This window comes from Triticum urartu, chromosome 2A, assembly GCF_056163025.1.
Source record: "Triticum urartu cultivar PI428250 chromosome 2A, HENAU_Tu73, whole genome shotgun sequence".
Classification (NCBI taxonomy): Eukaryota; Viridiplantae; Streptophyta; class Magnoliopsida; order Poales; family Poaceae; genus Triticum; species Triticum urartu.
In genome coordinates, this window is record NC_141874.1 from 596393851 (window position 1) to 596414821 (window position 20971).

Below are 20971 nucleotides of genomic sequence, written 5' to 3' on the forward strand. Positions count from 1 at the left end.
GGTGTCGTACCCTACAGTGCAGTTAGGGGGATAGGCTTCACGAAGAGAATTGTGAAGCAAAAACATTTGATGAACCAGTGGGTTATGAAAGCTTAGATCGAGATTTGGACTGATAGGGCGAGTAGCAAGCGATTCAGGAACAAAGTACATAATAAGACCATTTGGGCATTTGATCTTGCACCCTACAAGATGTTTAAGGTCCCCAGCAATAGCGTCAGACGATTTTGGTTTTCTGCTGGAGACCTTTCCCTGCAAAAGAGAGTTAAGCTTTCTTAGCCACCCACACCTTCAAGGGTGGCTTTGAAGCAATGAGTCTAAGTGCAGCATCTGAGAATTTTGGCTTTGGAGCCCTAGTAAAAAGTCTTGCAGGTGGACAATAGTACTCATAAGAATAAGTAGAATAGTTCTTGGTCTTATGAACATGGCGGTTTGATGAACCGCGCTCATATTCATAGGCCTAAGTATGGCTTCCCTGCAAAACATTTGCGTTAGTGCGGCTCCGGTGAGTCCTCTGTCTGTATGAAGCCTTTGGACCATATGAAGCCTGTGGTCTGGGGTTTGTCTTCTTCACTTGTGGTGTCATGATGACATTCACAGGAAGATTCTCCAAACACCTTTTCGGCACCCAGATCTTCTTCATAGGCGGTCCATTCCTACAGTTAGTACCAATATACCTGGCAAACACTTCACCATTCTGATTCTTAAACAGTTTGTAGTTTCCATCAAAGGATTCATCAATAACAATGGGATTAGCACAAGTGAAGCCAGATAGGGTGGATGCATCCACTGAAGGTTCCTTTGCAGCAACCCATGTGGTTTTGGGGTACTGCTCAGGTTTCCAGTAAGAGCCATCGGCATTCATTTTCCTTTCGAACCCAACACCCTCTTTCCTAGGGTTTCGGTTCAGGATCTGCCTTTTGATGACATCACATAGTGTCTGATGCCCGTTGAGACTTTTGTACATCCCTGTTTCAAGCAGTGTCTTCAACCTAGCATTCTCATCAGCAATGGTAGTGGTATCCTCAGCAGAGGGGTTAGTTACCACATCAACAGGTGAAGATATTGCAACAGTAGCAGCAGTAGAAAATTCAGCAACAGAAGTATCATTATCACGCTCAATGCATTTAAGACATGGTGGTTCAAATCCTTCCTGAGCTGAACTGATCTGTTTGGCGCGAAGTGACTCATTTTCCTTTTGAAGATCTTCATGAGCCGCTCTCAATTTCTCAAGGTCTTGCTTCCTTTGAAGATAATCGTAGGACAGCCTTTCATGAGTTGTTGAGAGCGTTTCATGACGACTTTTAAGTTCCTCATACTTAACGTGAAGATTTTTTATGTCTTCAATTCAGGACTGAGATCGAGTCATTTCAGCGTCTAACAGATCATCGCTTTTGTCTAACAGTTTTTGAATGTGTTCCATAGCTTTCTGTTGTTCAGTTGCAATTTTAGCAAGTGTTTTGTAGCTAGGTTTGGAATCACAATCAGATTCATCGGCACTGGATGTTTGATAGTGAGTAGTGCGTGTGTTTACCTTGGCACCACGTGCCATGAAGCAGTAGGAAGGAGCGGAGTAGTCCTTGTCATTTGCATCGGTGTCGGTGATGAAGTCATTGTCTTCAGTGTTGAAGATGGACTTGGCAACGTATGCTGTAGCCAGACTCGCAATGCCAGAATCGGACTCCTCCTCAGACTCCACCTCCGCCTCCTCAGAAGCAGACTCCTCCTCAGAATCCATTTCCTTGCCAACAAACGCACGTGCCTTGCCAGATGAGCTCTTCTTGTGTGATGAAGACTTTGAGTATTTCTTCTTCTTCTTGTCGTCAGAGTCATACTCCTTGCTCTTCTTCTTCTTGTTGTTCTCATTGTCCCACTGTGGACACTCAGAGATGTAGTGGCCAGGCTTCTTGCACTTGTGACATGTTCTCTTCTTGTAGTCATGAGCAGAAGCTTCATCATTCCTTGAGCTTGATCGGAAGACTTTCTGAACCCTTTCTTCTTGGTGAATTTTTGGAACTTCTTCACAAGCATAGCAAGCTCCTTTCCAATGTCTTCAGGATCATCAGAACTGCTTTCAGATTCTTCTTCGGATGAGGAGACAACTTTTGCCTTCAAGGCACGAGTTCGCCCATAGCTGGGACCGTAGATGTCTCTTTTCTCAGAAAGCTGAAACTCGTGTGTGTTGAGCCTCTCAAGTATGTCAGACAGATCGAGTGTCTTGAAATCGGGGCGTTCTTGAATCATTAGGGCTAGGGTGTCAAACAAACCGTCAAGTGATCTCAGGAGTGTCTTGACGACTTCATGCTTGGTGATCTCAGTGGCGCCGAGGGCTTGAAGCTCATTTGTGATGTCAGTGAGTCGATCAAACGTGAGCTGGACATTCTCATTGTCATTTCTCTTGAAGCGGTTGAAGAGGTTGCGAAGGACACTGATTCTCTGATCTCTCTGGGTGGAGACGCCTTCGTTGACCTTGGAGAGCCAGTACAAGACTAGCTTGGAAGTCTCCAACAAATTCACACGGCCATACTGTCCTTTGGTCAGATGACCACAGATGATATTCTTGGCAGTAGAGTCCAGTTGAACGAACTTCTTGACATCAGCAGCAGTGACACCTTCTCCAGCCTTGGGAACGCCGTTCTTGACGACATATCATAGGTCGACATCAATGGCTTCAAGATGCATGCACATCTTATTCTTCCAGTAGGGATATTCAGTTCCATCGAAGACGGGGCACGCAGCGGAGACTTTAATTATCCCTGCAGTCGACATAGCTAAAACTCCAGGTGGTTAAACCGAATCACACAGAACAAGGAAGTACCTTGCTCTGATACCAATTGAAAGTGCTAGTGATCGACTAGAGGGGGGGGGGTGAATAGGCAATTTTTATGAAAGTCTTCTAAACAAGGAAGTTTTGAAGACAAACGATAGAAGTAAACCTATTACCACACAGCGGAAGGTAGACTACACTAGGCAAACCTTAGTTAGGTAATCAACGAAGTGAAAGCACGATGACTAATAGCAGCTAGGCAGTAGGGATCAGGTAGGAAGATATTGTGAAGCCAATCAGAACAAGCAGTCACTCAGTGAAGACAAAAGATAATGCAATCACGCAATGACTTCACAAGGACCAACAGTAAGTAAAGGGAAGGGAAGGATGAAACCAGTGACTCATTGAAGACAATGATTTGTTGGACCAGTTCCAGTTGCTGTGACAATTGTACGTCTGGTTAGGGCGGCTAGGTATTTAAACCTGAGGACACCCAGTCCCGGACACCCAGTCCTGAACACGCAGCTCAGAACCCTTAGTCCTCACCGTATTCCCCTTGAGCTAAGGTCACGCAGACCTCGCCCAATCACTCTGGTAAGTCTTCAAGGTAGACTTCCAAACCTTCACAGACTTCGTTCACCGGCGATCCACAATGACTCTTGGATGCTCAAAACACGACGCCTAACCGGCTGGAGGATTCACAGTCCTCAAGTGTAATAAGTCTTCAGATCACACAGACAAGAAGACTTAAGTGATGCCTAACACTCTTTGGCTCTGGGTGGTTAGGAATTTATCCTCGCAAGGAATTCTCTCTCAAAGGCTTCGAGGTGGGTTGCTCTCAAACGACAACAACCGTACTTTAACTCTGAGCAGCCAACCGTTTATGGTTGTAGGGGGTGGGCTATTTATAGCCACTAGGCAACCCGACCTGATTTGTCCGAAATGACCCTGGGTCACTAAGGAACTGACACGTGTTCCAACGGTCAGATTTTAAACACACACGACAACTTTACTTGGGCTACAAGCAAAGATGACTTGTCCAACTCTGGACAAGATTCGCTCTCATAGTCTTCACTCTAAGACATAGGATTTTGGTTAAGCATCACTTCAGTCATTCTGACTGGTTCTCTTGGACCCCACTTAATAGTACGGTGGTTCCTATGACTCAACAAAGAAGAAAAAGAACTACGAAAGATCTAAGTCTTCGAGCTCCATAGTCTTCATGCGATGTCTTCTCTTGTCATAGTCTTCAATGTCAATATCTTCACATACCACCTTTGACTTCAATGTCTTCATACATTTTTAGGGGTCATCTCTGGTAGGAAAACTGAATCAATGAGGGACTTCTACCTGTGTTATCCTGCAATTCTCACAAACACATTAGTCCCTCAACTAGGTTTGTCATCAATACTCCAAAACCAACTAGGGGTGGCAGTAGATGCACTTACAGACTCCCCTCCCTTTCCCTAGTTGGATTAGGACTTGGGGGGGAAGGAGGAGAGGGAAGAAAGGAAAGGGGGGCGCCCCCCTCCTTGTCCAATTCGGACTTGGGGGGAGGGGCGTGCGGCAGCCCCTAGGCCTCCTCTCCTCTTCCTCCACTAGGCCCATTAAGGCCCATTAGGTTACCGGGGGGTTCCGGTAACCTCCCGGTACTCCGGTAAAATGCCGATTTCACCCGGAACACTTCCGATGTCCAAACATAGGCTTCCAATATATCAATCTTTATGTCTCAACCATTTTGAGACTCCTCGTCATGTCCGTGATCACATCCGGGACTCCAAACTAACTTCGGTACATCAAAACTCATAAACTCATAATATAACTGTCATCGAAACCTTAAGCGTGCGGACCCTACGGGTTCCAGAACAATGTAGACATGACCGAGACACGTCTCCGGTCAATAACCAATAGCGGAACCTGGATGCTCATATTGGCTCCCACATATTCTACAAAGATCTTTATCGATCAGACCGCATAACAACATACGTTGTTCCCTTTGTCATCGGTATGTTACTTGCCCGAGATTCAATCGTCGGTATCTCAATACCTAGTTCAATCTCGTTATCGGCAAGTCTCTTTACTCGTTTCCTAATACATCATCTCGCAACTAACTCATTAGTTGCAATGCTTGCAAGGCTTATGTGATGTGCATTACCGAGAGGGCCCAGAGATACCTCTCCGACAATCGGAGTGACAAATCCTAATCTCGAAATACGCCAACCCAACATTTACCTTTGGAGACACCTGTAGAGCTCCTTTATAATCACCCAGTTACGTTGTGACATTTGGTAGCACACAAAGTGTTCCTCCGGCAAATGGGAGTTGCATAATCTCATAGTCATAGGAACATGTATAAGTCATGAAGAAAGCAATAGCAACATACTAAACGATCAGGTGCTAAGCTAATGGAATGGGTCATGTCAATCACATCATTCTCCTAATAATGTGATCCCATTAATCAAATGACAACACATGTCTATGGTTAGGAAACATAACCATCTTTGATTAACGAGCTAGTCAAGTAGAGGCATACTAGTGACGTTTATTTTGTCTATGTATTCACACAAGTATTATGTTTCCGGATAATACAATTCTAGCATGAATAATAAACATTTATCATGATATAAGGAAATAAAATAATAACATTATTATTGCCTCCAGGGCATATTTCCTTCAGCTCCATCATTAATACAAAACGCAGAGCAGGACATATGGTATTACCTCACCATGGGGGCTCGAACCTAGGTAACTCCCCTGTGCGAACTCCCTTTTGGCACTTCCGGCCATGCTCGCCACCCTACTGAGTGTACTACTGGTTTCATGTACTGTCATATACCTTGAAGACTTGATAGGGGTGATTGGGCAAGGTATAAGTGACCTTATCTCAAGGAGAATAAGGTGAAGACTTGATCCTCTGAGTTAAATCTTAGCCTCTCCAACCAGACGTAAAGTTGTCACATCAACTTGAACTGGTAAAACAAATTCTCTATCTTCTCTGAGCAATTGGTTTCATTTCTCCACCTCTTTACTTTTCGTACTTGTGTTGTGAAGACTTTGTCTCCTTCTCTATACGCAAACTTTGTCTGAAGACTTACCTTCCTGTTGTGCATGTTTTGTTCATCTCTAGTCTTGCAGTGCTTAGGAGTATTTGCATCTTGTTATACTGTGGTAAACTCTATGCATGTTGTGAGTGGCACAAATGAATCTTGCCATTCACTTACATCTCCCACGTCTAGGGGGAATTACTCACACATCATAAGAGGGGAATCAATCATAACATAGATAAAGCCCATGAAAACCACATCGATAATACTGGGAAGATCCACAATAAGATGAAATGGATAGTTCAAATTGTCTTGATCTCCAGAAGAGATGGGGTAGAGTTACAATTGTTCTCCCAAATTGGAATTCCTATTACAATAGTGAAGGGGGGGGGGTGATGATGATGATGATGATGATGATGGAGATGAAAGGACCAAAACTAAGATCTTCGATGGTTCCTTAGATTCTCTATTCTCCTCTTCTAGATGGTGTGGCGGCGGCTAGGGTCCTCTTCTCCTCCCAAGCCCTCCATGAAAGTGGCGTGTATAGATGTGGTGGAGCTGATGGCAGTCCATACGAGCGCTTGTGGTCGTATGGAACACCATCTTTTGCTCTGCTACACCTGATGCCTTGAGTCTCTTCACGGAAGTTGCTCCTTTTGGCTTGATTTGTAGCAATCCCTCTTGGTTTCCTTCCATAATTGATATGTCATGCCAAACATTGGAAAATGGATTTTCTTATCTTTCGAGGGATTAGCGTTAGGAAAATATCTGAAGAGTAGTAAAAATCTAATGAAACCAAGCAATAATCACTAGGCAAACATCACAAATTCTTGAGCCGTCAGAACACAACTTAAAAATTAAGAAAAAATTAGAAAGAAGCCCTTAGCGAACTATCTGAAAGGACAAGGTTGCCTATGTGATGGTAGGCCACAATATGATGTTAGTTTAGTTTGGATGAATTGGATTTGCTTGCCTTGGGGAAATAACACAATCAAATGCATCAAGGAAGCGGAGCAGGTCACATGGAATATGTTTCATTCATTGTGCACTTGGCACAAAGAGCAATTTCATGCAAGAAATGCAACCAAAAGGCCAGATGAATCGTTTAAAGGAGCTTTATTCACGGTTATCTACAAAATACAATGTCAATGATTATGCTCATGTTGTATTATTTTACACACATCTTTTGTTGGGTTACACTGGTACAACGAGGTGCTATACAAATGGTTTTTAACCCCTTTCCGCAACGGCATTTGGAACCATCGTCTAGTGAGTGACGGTGATAGAGGGGTCCTTCCCACATGACCCAGAAACGTCGGGGATATGGCCTCCTGGCACACAACGCTCGGCAAAATGAGATCGTGTGCGACCGGCGAACGCTCAAATATGGAAATACGTACATTAGAGCTAAAAAATACAATTATATAGGCGAAATTGTTTTTGGTCACAAGTACATCCCACACAGTCAGTCCCCGCTAAATGTTTCCGTTTGTATGTACATCCCACACAGTCGCTCTAAGGAAAACGTTTTCGTTCACAGGTACATCATACACAATTTTTCCCGTTAAATTGTTTGTGATAACGTTGCCATTGCACACAATATTAACAATTTTATCATTTGTGTGATTAAATGCATCACACACGATGCGTAGAATAAACTGTGTGGCAAAGGTTGTCCATCACACATAGTTTTTATGTGGTAAACGTTTGCGCAAGGTGGCCTAACGCAAACAATTTTCAAGAGAAAGGGCGTGTGTGATTGTTCATTGATCCAACACAGTTTATTCCTAGAAACTATGCGCGTTGCTTGAGGTCATCGCGCATGGTATTTTCTCAACAACCGTTTGCAATAGAAGAACCCTATTAGCAGGCTAATAATTCATTTATTAATCTAACTGACATTCATATTAAGCACATAATATATTTCATTTCCATATTAAGGAAGCAGGATTTCATAATTGAAATACATCAGAGTACAACATGATATAGCTTCAGCACTCAGCTACCCCATTATACAACTACACCAGCACCAAGTTTCACATGCAACATGTAGAACATTTCAAAATTAGCATCATAGACGGTATATAGACAGATGCATCTCATCTGGAAAACTGCTGAAGCAGAAGGCGAATATTGAGCCTTCATTCATGTTGAAGGTCTTTGCAACTTTAGGCCAGTGCCTGTGGATGATTGACCATCTGTCCTTCTCCTCTTCAGGAACACTTCAATATTGAACCGTGGGTGTTGTATGAAAACCTTCCTCGCCTCCTGACCATAGAGGTGGTTTGAGAGGTAATCATTAGTGAACTGCTTTGGAAAGGCCTGAAAACAAGAATGTGCATACTTCTCTATATTGGAAATTGGGCAAAGGAATAAAAAAAAGGCAAGATATAATAGTTAGTATCATCTTGTAGTGAATTGATGTCTTCTTCATTGTGCAAACAAAGATCTTGTTGTTTTTTGTTGCTAATTTCTTTATCATAACAATCTTTCTGAGTTTCTTGACTTGATTGATATTCATGGACAACTCATTTCCCCATATGCAAAAAGGGTCGAACAGTGGGTCAAAACCTCTGATAGCAGGACCTACATATGCAAGACCAAATTGGTAAAAACCTAAATATTAGAATGGTTCCTGCAATTGCATAATAATGTGCTATTAGACAACGGACCATGCACGTGCTAACCTTGATTGTAAACCTCAGTGCTTCCCATTGTTTCCCTGCAACACATATAAGGTAGTTAGTCATCAGGTTAAGTAAGTGTTCACATGCTATCAGTAAAATATGTTGATGAAAAATAAGCACATTGCAGATTCATCAGATTAATTCAAGCCACATGGAAAACCCATCTATCCAAACCAAACATGATTAAGAACTAGGAAATATAGCACTTGTATATGTTTCTTATGTATTAAGTGTATCCAAATTCGATTTATTCCTCACATGCACAACAATACAAAATTCTACCCACGACAATTGGACATCGCATTGCAGAATTGAACCAAGCAGTTAAAATAACACCACAACAAATGAACCAAACATTAACTGAACACCACATTACACAATAGAACATACTCCTAATAGAAGATCAGTCAGTTAACCAAACCAAGCATGCTTAACAACTTGGAAATATAGCAATTGTATTTGTTTCTCATGTATTTACTACAGCCAAATTCAATTTATTCCACACATGGTATACAATAACAGAATCCACCCACAACTATTGAACATCGCATGAATTGAACCAAACAGTTAACTAAACACCACAACACAAATGAACCAACTATTAACTGAGCACCACATTGCACAATGTATAACCAAACGAAGCATGCTTGAAAACTTGGAAATATAGCAATTGTATTCGTTTCTCACGTATTTTGTAAAGATAAATTCGATTTATTTCTCACATGGAAGACAATACAAAATTGCAGCCTGAAGAATTAACATCACATTTGTAGAATTGAACTAAACAATTAACTGAAGACGAGAACTAATTAACCAAACAGTTAATAAGTGAGCACCACACTGCACGACATATAGAACATATACACTAGAGCAACAGATTGCATGGTAAAATTAGATACCACAATTCACTAGAATTTGTGAAGGAAAGGCAAGAGCAGCACACGCAACGGGTAAACCGAGCATGCTTAACCGGTGTATCTAGCAAATGGCAAGGTGCTCCTCCAAGATCTGGGGGTCGGCGCGAATGGCAGCCATCGCGACATCATCCGCGCATGCGGACGCGATTTGCTTCTCCGCTGCCAAATGCTCCTTGAGCTCCTGGCTATATTGCATGCACCATGGCTTAGGGCGGCGCTTATTTGGTGGAGGGGTCGGTGATTCGGGTGGAAGGTGTCGCGTCGGCGGTCGGGGCATGTGGGATGTGGAATGAGGAGGAGGATGGGGGTCGGGTGTGGATTACCTTCCTGGATAGACGAGGCCGAGTAGCGTGAAGGAGGGTCGCCGGTGAGGAGGCGGCGCTGCAAGCAAGGAGTGAAGGTTTCAACTTGGAAATGAAGGCGGAAATAGGGGAAATGCGGATTTTGGTAAGGGGGAGGGGGCGGGGAGGTAGATATTTCCGTGGAAGACGAAAATTTGGAATCGCTTTAGCGAAAAAACTAGAGCGCAAAGTGTCATCACAAACAATTCAGATAGCTTAACCCGTGTGTGATGAGTTTGAACATCAAAAATTTTGGTTCGAATTTCCTTGGTTACAGTGGTCATCCATGCCATTGCATAATTTGGGTACACAAAGGAGACTACAACACACCCACACTTCTTAATCGATCAAGTTCAACAATTAAACAGAGCTAGCTGACCTAAACATTACTCTAACAAATTAAAGACCGGCACTCTTAATTAAACAAAACAAAGAGTACTACTACGGCTGGTGCTCGTCGATCTCCGTCGCCACCTCCATTTCCAGCTCGCGCCCGACGCTCTCCTGAGGAAGGGGCTCCATGGCATCCATCGCACCATACTTGCCAAGCATCTCGCCATCTGCGTCCGCCATCTCTTTGGAAAAGGCCGCCACGAGCTGGGCGTGGGCGGCTGCGATCTGGGCTTGGACGGGCTCCGTTGTCGCGGGGTATGCGGCGGAGGAATGGACGGCTGCTCGAACGCTCTCGGCGATTGCCAACTCTTCGGTCGTGGGTTGCCGATCGTTGTTGGAGAAGCTTCGTTTGATTTGTGCGGTGACCGCCACGAGATGGGCGTGGGCGGCCTCGACATGGTCGTGGGCGGCCTCCATCAGGGCTAAGGCCGCCGTTGCGGAACGGACAGCTATTGTGGCGCTCTCGCCAGATTCTATCCATGAGGCAGATGTTGCTGCCGCCACCTGAGAAGCAACAGTGGTCGTTTGGGCTGCCTTGGCCACCCGGTCGCAGATTGCGGCCGCGCTCATGCACCTTGTTAGCACGCGCATGGAGATTGTGGCCGCGCTCTCGCCAGAGTGGGCTACCGAAGTTACCCTCATGAGCGGGTCCTCATCCCCATCTTTCACCGGCGATGATTGAACAATGAAATGATATTTGGGGAGCGAGCTAGTGTACTTGACACGCCGGTTGTGGACTGTAGCCGACGCACCTTCTCGCGTAAGCCATAGGCGTAATATACACCGATGGTGCTCCAGGATATTTTGTGCTGCATCTCACACGGTTAGTGATAATAAACTGTGTGGGATCTACTTGATGTTTCATCTTGATTTGAATTACGTAATGGGGTCACAACGGCAATGGACGGTGTTTGAATTGCTAGACCTTTTATCTGCAGTGAACATGCAACTATATGTGTGTCGTAAAAGAATTGGAATTATTCAGGATTTGTTTGGACATTTTATACATTAAATTGGTTCTCTAGCCATTTCAGGTGCACAATTCAAAATTAAACTACATGCACATGCTCCGGTGCACCAACATGGTGTTGAGGAACGCAGTATTTCAAAAAATTTACCTACGATCACGCAAGATCTATCTAGGAGATGCATAGCAACGAGCGGGGACAGTGTGTCTAGTACCCTTGTAGACCGAAAGCGGAAGCATTTATCAACATGGTTGATTTAGTCGTACACCTTCACGATCCGTCCCGATCAAGTACCAAACATACGACACCTCCGCATTCAGCACACGTTCAGCTCGATGAAGTCCTCACCTTCTTGATCCAACAAGAGGGGCGAAGTAGTATATGAGTTCCGGCAGCACGACAGCGTGGTGACGGTGTTGGTGAAGAACAATCTCCGCAGGGCTTCGCCTAAGCACTATGAAAACTATGATGGAGGATAAACTAGAGGGGATGGGGTTGCTGACACACGGCTTGGTGTTTCTTGATGTGTCTTGGGTCCTAGCCCTGCCCCTCTATTTATATGTTGAGCCTTGGGGTCGAAACTTGGAGTAAAAGCCTCCACAAAGTCGGTTTCACCCGAAAGGCAAGACTCCTTCTCGGACTCCAGGGCCAGACGCCAGGGTTCCTGGCGTCTGGACCCAGACGCTAGGGACCCTGGTGTCTGACCCCTGGACTCTGCAAAACTTCCTTTTGCGCTTTCCAAAAACCATGTGGGCTTTCCCTTTTGGCCCAAATAAAGTGTTCTCATACCCAAACATTTTGGGAAACATCCGGAACCCCTTCCGTTGAATTCCAGAACCCTTCCGGAGACCAAACACTATTATCCCATATATTAATCTTTACATCCGGACCATTCCGGAGCTCCTCGTCATATCCATGATCACATCCGGGATTCCAAACAACATTCGGTTACCAACATACATAACTCATATAGTACTATATCGTCAACGAACGTTTAAGCGTGCGGACCCTACGGGTTCGAGGACTATGTAGACATGGCCGAGATACTTCTCCGGTCAATAACAAATAGCGGAACCTGGATGCCCATATTGGCTCCTACATATTCTACGAAGATCTTTATCGGTCGAACCTTTATGACAACATACGTTATTCCCTTTGTCGTCGGTATGTTACTTGCGCGAGATTCGATCGTCGGTATCTTCATACCTAGTTCAATCTCGTTACCGGCGAATCTCTTTTCTCGTTCTGTAATACATCATCCCGTAACTAACTCATTAGTCACATTGCTTGCAAGGCTTATTATGATGTGCATTACCGAGAGGGCCCAGAGATACCTCTTCGATACTCGGAGTGACAAATCCTAATCTTGATCTATGCTAAACCAACAAACACCATCGTAGACACCTGTAGAGCATCTTTATAATCACCCAGTTACGTTGTGACGTTTGATAACACACAAGGTGTTCCTCCCGTGTTCGGGAGTTGCATAATCTCATAGTCCGAGGAACATGTATAAGTCATGAAGAAAGCGAATAGAAGAAAAACTAAACGATCATTATGCTAAGCTAACGGACGGGTCTTGTCCATCACACATCATTCTCTAATGATGTGATCCCGTTCATCAAATGACAACACATGTCTATGGCTAGGAAACTTAACCATCTTTGATTAACAAGCTAGTCAAGTAGAGGCATACTAGGGACACTCTGTTTGTCTATGTATCCACACATGTACTAAGTTTCCGGTTAATATAATTCTAGCATGAATAATAAACATTTATCATGATATAAGGAAATATAAATAACAACTTTATTATTGCCTCTAGGGCATATTTCCTTCACATGGGTTATAAAATCATATATGTGCCCATGGGTTTATGCTTATGTTCCATGCAAGAAATGGGGATGAATTTCAAACACCATGGCACCGTGGCTCTCTGGCAAATGTCGACGTACTTTCTTTTGTAATTCTAGTAAATCCAAAAGTCGTTCGAAATTCATGAAACTTGGCATGCTATCATAGAGTGGCATCAACATGCCGTGGTAAATTTTTTTCCCATTTGGGGCAGGTTTGGGTATAAGCTTCTCATAAACCAGAGATTTTCACAACAAGTGTGATGGTTTCGGTAGGGAACGTTTCACCTTTCTGGACGAAATGATATCCGTTGCCTCTTCTCAATTTCAAATTTTTTCCTAGTGTCAACATATAACAACAAGTGTGTTGTGTCAATTTTTGGGATTTTTCAGGGTTCACTTGGACATTTTTATACATTAACTGAGTTTTCTATGTATTCATGTGCATAATTAAAATTTGAACTACATGCACATACTCTAATGCATATAAATTGGTTGAAAACTCAAATCTGTGTCCTTGGTTGCATGTTTAGGTCCCATGCAAGAAATGGGAATGAATGTCAAACACCCTGCCGCCGTCACTCAGCCGCAAACATTGAGATACCTAGTTTTTAAATTCTAGTAAATCGAAAACTTGTCTGAAATTCATGAAACTTGGCATGTTGTCATGGAGCGGCATCAACATGTCGTGGTAAATTTTTTGTCCCATTTGGGGCAGGTTTGGAGATATGCTTCTCACAAACCAGAGTTTCTCACAACAAGCCTGATGGTTTCGATAGGGAACGTTTCACCTTTCTGGATGAAATGATATCCATTGTGTCTTCTCGATTTCATTTTTTTCCTTGTGTCAACATATAACAATAGGAGTGTTGTGTCAAGTTTTGGGATTTTTTGAGGTTCGCTTGGACATTTTTATACATTAACTCAGTTTTCTATGCATTCATGTGCATAATTCAAATTTGAACTACATGCACATGCTCTAATGCATATAAATTGGTTGAAAATTCAAATTTGTGTCCTTGGTTGCATGCTTAGGTCCCATGCAAGAAATGGGAATGAATGTCAAACACCCTGCCACCGTCACTCTGCCACAAATATTGAGGTGCCTGGTTTTTAAATTCTTGTAAATCCAAAGCTCGTCTGAAATTCATGAAACTTGGCATGCTGTCATGGAGCGACATCAACATGCCATGGTAAATTTTGTCCCATTTGGGGCAGGTTTGGGGACATGCTTCTCACAAATCAGAGCTTCTCACAACAAGCATGATGGTTTCGGTATGGGAACATCCCACCTTTGTGGACGAAACGATATACATTGCCTCTTATTGCTTTCAAAAAATTTCTTGTGTCAACATAGAACAACAGGAGTGTTGTGTCAAATTTTGGGATTTTTCAGGGTTCGTTTGGACATTTTTATGCCTTAGCTGAGTTTTCAATGCATTCATGTGCATAATTCAAAATTGAACTACATGCATATGCTCTAATGCATATAAATTGGTTGAAAATTCAATTATGTGTCCTTGGTTGCATGCTTAGGTCTCATGCAAGAAATGGGAATGAATGTCAAACACCCTGCCACTGTCACTCGGCCGCAAACATTGAGATACCTGGTTTTTAAATTCTAGTAAATCCAAAACTCGTCTGAAATTCATGAAACTTGGCATGCTATCATGGAGCGGCATCAACATGCCGTGGTAATTTTTTTGTCCCATTTGGGGCAGGTTTGGGTATATGCTTCTCACAAACCAGAGCTTTTCACAACAAGCATGATGGTTTCGGTAGGGAACGTCCCACCTTTGGTGACGAAACGATATCCATTGCCTCTTATTACTTTCAAAAAATTTCTCGTGTCAACATAGAACAACATGAGTGTTGTGTCAAATTTTGGTATTTTTCGGGGTTCGTTTGGACATTTTTGTGCATTAACTAAGTTTTTCAATGCATTCATGTGCATAATTCAAATTTGAACTACATGCACATGCTCTAATGCATATAAATTGGTTGAAAATTCAAATATGTGTCCTTGGTTGCATGCTTAGGTCTCATGCAAGAAATGGGAATGAATGTCAAACACCCTGCCACCGTCACTCGGCCGCAAACATTGAGATACCTAGTTTTTAAATTCTGGTAAATCTAAAACTTGTCTGAAATTTCATGAAACTTGACATGCTATCATGGAGCGGCATCAACATGCTGTGGTAAAAAATTTGTCCCATTTGGGGTAGGTTTGGGTATATGCTTCTCACAAACCAGAGCTTCTCACAACAAGCATGATGGTTTTGGTAGGGAACGTCCCACCTTTGGGGACGAAATGATATCCATTGCCTTTTATTACTTTCAAAAATTTTCTCGTGTCAACATAGAACAACAGGAGTCTTGTGTCAATTTTTAGGATTTTTCGGGGTTCGTTTGGCCATTTTTATGCATTAGTTGAGTTTTCAATGCATTTATGTGCATAATTCAAATTTGAAATACATGCACATGCTCCAGTGCATATAAATTGGTTGAAAAATCAAATATTTGTCCTTGGGTGCATGCTTAGGTCCCATGCAAGAAATGGGAATGAATTTCAAACACCAGGGCACCATTGATTGCCGGCAAGACGTTGAGATACTTCCTTTTTAAATTTTAGTAAATCCAAAACTCGTCTGCAATTCATGAAATTTGGCATGCTATCATGGAATGGCACCAGACATGCTATGGTATTTTTCATGTCCATTTTGAGAGAAGGCGCACTCGAATAACAGCCAACAAAGGCATTTTGAAAAAATAGCTGTCACTTTAATATCTCAAATGTTTGTATAATTCAAACCGTGTGCGTTCTGTTAACCATTCACGTGATGCCACGTGTATTGGTTTTAATGGCTATAGGAGGTGTCATGCGAACAACTGCTTGACTGAACGGGAGGCGTGCAAGCGCAGTCCGGTGCGCATGCTGACCGAGAGGCGTGCAAGTTGTCCTCCAATGCGTAGGCTCACCGGGAAACGTGTGAGTTGTACGCTGCACAGGCTCACTGGGAAGCGAGCGCTTTAACTTCTATGGTCGCTCGCCTTCCTCTCCATTAATGGCACACGAGCTGCTACTTAATACAGGTAGGCTTACTGTTCGCCTCCCATTCCCCTCCCTCCCGCAGACCTCTTGTAACATCCCAAATTTTCAATTTGGAATACTGAAATACACTAGATCATCATTGCATATCATATTTTATTGCATTTTGGTTGATCCTAGAAAATTCTACGCAACTCAAGGACCCTTGGAGAGGGTTGGGGATTTCGTTATTTTCATATTTGAGTTTTCTCAAATTTTGAAAATAGGATCATTTGATTTTATTTATTTTATCTTCAATTATTTCTATTATCAAAAATATGAGAGAGGGAATAAAATGACTTTCCCAAAATAAAGAAATATTGAGGATTTAATAAAAAATCAAATAGAATTTTATTTTGGTTTTATTTGCCATTTTATTTGAATTTAGGAAAAATGTGTGTTTTTCAAAATTGCATTTAGGCCCCAAATAAATGTTCATCCTATGCGGCTTGATTTTATAAGCCGGGGAAAATTTATTTCGGGATTTTTGGAGTCCGTTTAGTATTCCTTTTGTTTTTTTAGCATAATTAGTTTTTTAAAAAAAGGGGTCCGAATCGACCTTGGGCCGTAACCGGCCAGGACTCCGCCTGGCCAGGCCTTCAAATAGAGCCGCCCGAGGCCCGAGCCAGTCCAAGCCGCCGCCGCCCCCGAACCCTAACCCTAGCGCCACCGCCGCTGCCCCACGTCGCCGCCGCCGCCGCCGCCCGCCGCCTTGCCGCGCCACCGCCCGCGTCGCCCGCCGCCCCGTTCGCCACCGCCGAGGCGCCGCCTCGCCGGACCGCCGGATCCACCGCCGCCGGAGGTAGTTTTTTTTCGCCGCCGGTTTTTTTAGAAAACCGATCGGTTTCCGTCAGTTTTGTTTGGCTTTTAGAGTTTTGGTCTTTTTAAATAGATCGCTTTTCTGGTTTATTTAATTAGTGAGCGTTCGTCCGTTCGTTTGTTTTAACGAACGTTCGTCGTTTTTCTTTTTCTCGGATTAAATCCGCAATTTTTCTGATCGCGATTCCTGATCCGATTTTCGTTTTAGTCCAACTTTTCGCTCGTTTATCGGAATCAGGCGATTCAAGCGCCTGGAGTTTCGTCTCGAAACCCTCTTTTTGTTTAACCAACTCAAAAAAGTTTTTGCCACTGTAAAAATTGCCCTAGATCCAGAATAGTAAACGAAGCCTGTTTCTTTTGCCGTTTGTCTTTCGTTGCTTCGTTCGATTTGATTCTTTTTGCCAACCGGAGTTCTTAAGTTGAACTTTCTGGTTAGATATTTTATTCGAGTTTTACCTGTGCATTAGTTGAGTACTTATTGTATGCTTGTTTGTTTGTGATAGAGTACCCGGAGTGCGCCGCTTGCTACTTCCAATCGCTAGGTTTTGCGGATCATCAACAAGGCAAGTAACACTTTGATCATACTTCCAATTACCCAGTTTTATTGCATTAGATCAATCCTCGCACATTGCATGATTAGGATCTAATTAAATTGTGGGTTTGGGAAGTAGTTGAGGTAGTGCCTATTACCTGTTTATTATCAAACCTTTGGGAGTTACTTCTACGTTTGCTTATTATGCCATGCTATGCTAGTAGACGTGGATTGAGTGAGTGAAATCCATGACAGATGTGATATTGTTAAATTAATGGTTTATCTAAGGTGGAAAATTAAATACACATCTGGGTGGATTGAGGTACCTGGGTATTCCAGCGATTGCTTGTTTTTTATGGACCGCCACCCAGGCTTAAAGGGATCATGAGATTATTCATGCTAGAAACTTCCGTGTGCAGCCACAAGCTACTATGGGCTCTAGCATAGTTGATTAAGTCATGCAAACTCTTACAGTGGTAGACTAGCAGATGTAGGGGAAAGTAGGTGTAACGGTCTACCCGATCGTAAGGTGCTAGCGCTTCTGAAAGACTATGTCTCGGTCATCCGTTTCTCAAACACCATGTAGTGCGAGAAATCAAACGGAGGTGATCGAGTCTAGTGGGGCAAAGTGCGCAAACCTCTGCAGAGTGTATAAACTAATCATGGTTAGCCGTGTCCCCGGTTATGGACATCTTGAGTATCTAGTACTTGGATTATCATGTGAATCTCATCATGTTACTCTAAAATTAATTTTGTTGGGTTTTGTTTAATGATGATGCTTAATTGGGATTGAGAATGCTGTCAACCATTCTCAATGTTTAACAACTACCATGATAGATAAATAAAATTTATTCCTTTGCAGTAGGGAAAAATTGGCTTTACGCAAAACTATAACCATAGAGCTTTCCACCAGCCAAATATGCATATAGAATAGCCTTTTTCATTCCATTACCCTCTATGTGTTACATTGCTAGCATATTCCATGTGCCGACCCGTTTCGGGCTGCAACGTTAATGTTGCAGACTTTTCAGACGACGGTTAAGGTGCTTTTAGGTCGTGGTCTATACTCAGTGATGCCGTTGGAGTTGATGGACTCACTTATCTTCCAAGCCTTCCGCTGTTATCGTTATTAGATGGCCTTAAGCCATATTTATTGTAATAAGTTCTCTTTTAAGACTCTCGATGTAATAAGTGTGTGATTTGCTACTCTGTTATAAATCCTTCAAGTACTGTGTGGTGTCAGCATTACTGATCCAGGGATGACACCTGAGCATAGAGATTGGGTCGTTTGAGGTCTGGTCGCTACAAGATGGTATCAGAGCACACGCTGACTGTAGGACATGACCACTAAGCTAAAAGCCCTAGATCGCTACTCACTCTCTTCTCATTCTGACTTCTCATCTTTTCTACCCTTTTAGGATGGCGGATGCAAGGAACAAGTTCACGCAACTGGATGAAGATACACCCTTTGGACGTCACTTGAAGGAAGTCACTAGATACCTGAACATAGGAGTACCAAGCTTCACCGGGACCTACAACGCCACTTTACCGGAAGAAGAGCGCTGGATGATTCAAGTTCACGTTCTAGGAAGGACGTTCATGCCAGTCACTGAGCCCATAGAGTTTTCTTTTGATGCACCAACCTGGAGTCTAGGAAAGAGCATGGCAGCTCACATCGCCATGGGACGCATTGGAGAAGTTTACCGCAATGATCTCAAGGATACTATCTACCAAATTTGTGGACACCGAGATGAGCACTGGGAGATGATCAGCACCAGGAAGGATAGATCAATTGCAACTTTTATCCAGGAGTTAAACCAGCACATTCGACGTTAGGAGAACCAGATGTGCGCCGACATGATAGATCTGAAGAAGGCGAGGACAAGAATCAAGGAACTGGAGGAAGAACTCAAGGCTACACGTGAAGATTATGAAGAGGAAATCGAAGTATTAGTGGAGAAAAATGACGATCTGATCAAGAAGATTGGAATATTCATGGGAGGCCCTACACCAGTAGAAGAAGACGAAGAACCCAAGGAGATTCGCCCGGAAGACTACATCATCATCGACGACACCGACTCGGATCCAGATGATAGCGATGATGACTATGTTGATGAAGCTGGAGCAGATATCATGGAGTCTGCAACCGAAGAATATTTCTAGTAGACCACCCCATCAGTAGTAGTCCACCATGTAAATATAATAGTCCGAGCACTTTTGCGATAGTTAGATCGATTGTATGCCCTTGTTTGATTGAATGAAGTGAATTGTTTGCTTTTGCCTCATGTGCATATGGGTAGTGTTTTCTCTCTAGACCCCTCTCTATTCTTAAATCTCATATTTTCTAAACCCTCAGATGCCTCCGAGACGTGACCCCGGATTTACTTTCCCACCGGAGCTCACCCAGTTGATCCAGCAGCAGAACACACTGATGCAGTTGCTAGTCCAGAATCGGAATCAGGGGAACAACAACAACAATCCACCACCACCACCACCTGTTGATCACTTAGCCTGTTTTCTTAGGCTGAATCCGCCGGTGTTTTCCAGTAGCACCGAGCCAATAGTAGCAGATGATTGGCTCCGTAAGACAGCTAGGGAGTTGACCACAGCAGGATGCATAGATGCAGAAAAGGTGAAGTTTGCCGCACATCAGCTTGAAGGACCCGCAACATCATGGTGGGAGAATTTCACAGCCACTTTCCCTGTCGACACTGTCACGTGGGACCAGTTTCAGCAAGCTTTTCGTACTGCCCATGTTTCAGCAGGAGCTATGGCCATGATGAAGCGAGAGTTTCGCAACTTACACCAAGGAGGACGGACAGTTGGCCAGTATGTGGAGGACTTCAGTAAGCTAGCACATTATGCCCCAGATGACGTTGCTACGGATGCAGCTAAGCAGGAGAAGTTTCTGGAAGGACTGAATGATGGGTTGAGCATGCAGTTGATGGTAGCAACCTTCAACAACTACCAGGAGTTGGTAGATCATGCTCTCATGATTGAAGGGAAGCAGCAGCAGATTGAGAATCGCAAGAGGAAGTATGGACAAGGGAAGTACAATTCAGGAGCTCAGCAGAAGCCACGTTTTACCCCTAGACCAGGAGGACATTTTCATCATACCCATGGAGGAGGTAGCTCGCACAATCACAATGGCACCAAGAATGGTAATGGGAATGTAGGAAGCAACGGCCAGAACCGCACCAACCCATCGACCCCAGCCAAGAGAGACCTAAGCCAAGTCACTTGTTTTAAGTGCCAGAAGACCGGACATTATGCCAATGAATGTCCTGAATCCCAGAATGTAAATGGCAATGGAAGCTCTAGAAAGAAGCCGAACCCTTTCAACAGGGGACAGGTGAATCACGTTAACATGGAGGAGGTTGAAGAGCAGCCGGATGCAGTAATCGGTAAGTTTTTGGTTAAGTCATTTACTGCACTTGTTCTTTTTGATACTGGAGCATCGCATTCATACATATCAAGGGAATTTGTGGATAAGTATAATCTGCCCACCAAAGTTCTTAGAACACCTATGTTAGTAAGCTCACCAGGAGCGGAGTATACGGCTAGC